Source organism: Spinacia oleracea, chromosome 4 (genome assembly GCF_020520425.1).
Source record: "Spinacia oleracea cultivar Varoflay chromosome 4, BTI_SOV_V1, whole genome shotgun sequence".
NCBI classification, from domain to species: Eukaryota; Viridiplantae; Streptophyta; class Magnoliopsida; order Caryophyllales; family Amaranthaceae; genus Spinacia; species Spinacia oleracea.
The window spans coordinates 106,101,850-106,105,894 of NC_079490.1; the positions used below are offsets into that span (position 1 = coordinate 106,101,850).

At 33.6% G+C, this 4,045-nt stretch overlaps 1 long non-coding RNA gene across 1 annotated transcript; it reads left to right on the forward strand.

The window, feature by feature from the left end:
* Nucleotides 1–1,606: 1,606 nt before the first annotated feature.
* LOC130472403 (uncharacterized) lies at nucleotides 1,607–3,540 on the forward strand. The gene is made up of 3 exons (XR_008932565.1): nucleotides 1,607–1,906; nucleotides 2,303–2,370; nucleotides 3,321–3,540. It is a non-coding gene; the product is annotated as an uncharacterized lncRNA (long non-coding RNA).
* Nucleotides 3,541–4,045: the final 505 nt, after the last annotated feature.

Consider the following 4,045-nt stretch of genomic DNA (forward strand, 5'->3'; position numbering starts at 1 on the left):
CGTCAATTTAAATATCTTTTCCAGGTGTAGTGATACCGTTGCAATAGCTAAAACAATAGTTGCATTTGAGGGGCTATTGCAACGGTGTGCGGGTACCGGTTGCAAAAGACCGTTCCGATAAATATAACCGTTGCACTACCTGTTGCAATAATCTAAATCGTTGCATTAGATCGTTGCAATAGCTTTAACCGTTGCACTTGCCTGTTGCATTAGCTTTAACCGTTGCAATAAACCCTTGCATTTGCTCGTTTACGTTGTAGTGATTCCGAGTTAATGAACGTTTTCTGAAGTTCAGGATTCATGGATGCAAGCATCACACATTTGATATCCATGTTGTCCTGGATCAAACGGTTAAGGGCAGCTTGAGTTACCTCCGGCCCGGCGGCCTCTGGTAACTCTTCCTCAAGGACATATTCTTTTTCCGCATGCATTAGAACTATTTGCAACTTCCTTTGCCAGTCAAGGAAATTGTTGCCGTTCAACTTCTCTTTGTCGAGAATTGAACGTAGGTTGAACGAGTTGTTATTGTTTGCGGCCATTTAATTACTACATTTGAAAAGAATTTGCAATAAATAACCATTCATAATCCTTAATAACTTTTAAATAAATTCTAACATGCAATCATTAAAGCTATTAAACATTTCATTCATGCAAATGCAAAACATGGTCCAAAATGAATGAAACGTTTCCAAGACCCTAAAAGTCATAAATCCTTAAGCAGCTTTGACATGTCTTAAGTCTTTTGAGATTCTAGGTAAGCAAAACCTATTGGTAGTAATCTCCAAATTACTCTTGGTTAATAAATTTATCCCATTGCCACAACATATGCCATTGTTGTTTGAGTTAAAACCACAATCAACATGTTCCTTTGGGATACCTTACCATCTAAGTCAACTAAAATAGCATATCGCTTTGGCTGAAACCTACTACGTTAGATCCTTAGATTTTTGTAAGTGCTTCATTTGGAAGGCAATTTTAAACCTCAATATTACTTTGGACCTAGTTGTTTCTATGTTGGTTCGATTATTTAGTGAACTAATTCTAATCAAGCATACAAACAACATTCATGCATAATATACATTCATTCACAATATATGCTAACTAGTATGGCCCAAAACTTTGTCTTGAAGCATCCATTCTTCTTCACCTTGTTAGCTTGGCATCGTCTTGAACTTCATTCAATATGCTAACTTAAAGTTCTAAACTAGAAATACTAGAAATAATTGAAAAATTACATCAAAATTGTAATACCCCATGTTTTACTAACATTTATAACCTTATATAAATAATATTAGTTTTTTTTTTATAAAAAAGAGGTCAACTCCGTAGTCTATGGTCTCACATCTCCTTTACAAAAAAAATAAAGTCCTATCACAATTTGGATAATCCTCACCGTATCACAACTTACTCCTTGACAAACCTCACGTGTTTATTTCTTTTTTTTAAAAAAAAAATAATAAAAATAAAAATAGAATTAAATATGATTTTGAAGCATCCTTATCATTTGCAACTTATTTTCGTATCAAGCTAAATTCAAGGGAGGATAAACTCTCAACAAACCAACTCTAAATAATTTATCTAAGACTATCATTCTAGAGCTTAACCGTGAAATCTCATCTTTATCTCCGTAGAATATCTAACTACTCAAATTGATAACCCTGTTGTATGCCTTCCCTATAAATATAGACATATACCTCATACCTCAAGTTTTTGCAATCCCTCAAACACTCGTGAAAAACTAGAGAAAATAGAAAGGCAATCGCCGAGGTTGGTTCCCATCTACTTTCGACTTCACCGAAACACCATCAAACAACCTCGATCACCACTGTGAAGACAAACCCCTTACAGCAATCACAACCCTCTACAACTACGACCTTTCGGTTCCCGAAACTGCCAACTAACGAAGGTAAAATGAGTCGTTAAAAACTGACACTCTCTCACGCTCAACTTCGAACAATACTCTGTTTTATATCGTAGCCATGGTTTTGGACAATTTGTATTTTTTCTCATGTTCTTTATTTTGTCTTATGGTTTTTAGAATATCACTTGGCTAATTATTCTACTTTATAAAAGTATGCTATTTTCTACTAATTAATGGCCTCTAATTTCCCTCCGTATTAATGTATATTTTTCCCAAAATCATCACTTTCTACAAAGAGTTATGTAATCTTATTTTGGGCACTAATTCATATATATCATACGCATAGGAAGAGAATAAGATGGCCATGTCCTATAAGAGTATACACTAAGAACATGATATTACCAACATCACTAATATTAGTTTATCTTATACATTTTTTAGAGTACGTAGAAGGCTGAAGGAAGGTTTACTAGTACTTGTGTGCGGTTTGTGAGACTAGGCTTAATAAGGTAAGTTACTATGTTCACCGCTTGGTTAAACCCTGTGAAAACTCTGTTTTAATATGTGGATTACATGATATTGTATGGGTATTAATTTGAAACATATTTGTGTAAGATTGGGAAACGACCGTACTTGTATGCATTATATTTTAGTAATGAATACCTACGAGTATTTGAGTCTTCAGTATGTGCTTGCATGTCACCTGATTTATAAGGAAGTCATTGATCTCTTGTTAATTAATTGGAGCTCATTGTATGTACGTGGGTTTGGAAGATGCGTTTACCACACGTATGGATCTTAATGATAGGAATTTGTTGGAATTGAATAACTGAAAGTTCTACATTATTTAAATGTTTGGTGATTATATGGTGAGTCGCCAAATTTTTTAAGCGATTCGTGCAGTGAATTAAATCAAGTAGACAACTCTAAATATATGTGGACTACGTGCTAAAATTACATGGTTGTCAGTTACCTTCTTGTATGGTTTGGATCACGTTTCAAATGTAATCATGTAAAAAGAAATATTCTTGGTTGGTAAGACATCTTAGGCAGGATCCCCTAAGGTGATGAACATATTGGTGGTACGACACAACGTGTCTTAATATTTTTGTCGGAGCTAACTAGCACGACCTAGGCTTATTTTACTCCTTTGAGTTAAAAACACTCACTGGGGGGTGTGCACACTTAAGGACTAAGACCTATTTTGGTGGTTACACCCATTAGGGTGGTAGTCTCGAACTACAATTATGGTAGAATTATCTTGTTCTCTTACCTCTAAGTAATTAATTAACTGTTAATTATGGACAAGGTGCGTGTGCTTGTTACGTGCTATCTGTGCATGAAATGTTTTAAGATAAAATGTTTTCCAAAGTAAGAAAAAGGTTTTCGAAAATGTAGTACTTACTCAATTTTCACTGATTTGTGGTTTCTTTTCTGTATATGTTTTTCCAATTTACAGGTATGCATGGCACGTCATGAGCGACCGTTTCACAACAACTATTCGCAAGTTATTAATAACGTAGATCACCTAACAACAATCAATTTGAGTTTTATTTAATTATTTTTGTAATGACATTTTGGGTAGTTGGTTTAAGTTATTTATTTACGACAATGTTGGTTATTTATCATGGCTGAATGGTGGATGGATAATATAGCCTTACATTTGGGTTGTAGCCTAAATGTGGCGGTAATACCCTTAATTTATTGTTTTATGCTTCCTCTATAGTCCTAAACATGTATGGAAATTAGGGGTGTTACAAAAATTTCTATGGTACGCAGACCATATTTAAAACTTTACATTCAAAGATAAAACGGTTCGCGGACCGTATTTAACTATCCTAGATTTGCCATACTAGTCACTTGAGTACCTGCATTACATAAAATATACATATATTCATCCAATACATTCGTATCACAAAACGAATGGCCCAATTAAATATGCAAGTATTTACGTGATTTATTTAAAAATCACGTTCACATAAAACGCTTCCTAAAAGATTAATCAATTCCGAACTATTAATCCTTAGAATTTATTCTAATCAAAATTTAATTTAATTAAAATAATAGTGCCCTACGAAAATAATTAAAATAATTATTTCATTTTAATTTCATTAAGCGGCTCCCACTCAAACCAATATTTTATTTCGGATAATTTAATATTAAATGTTTAATTAAACTCACGGC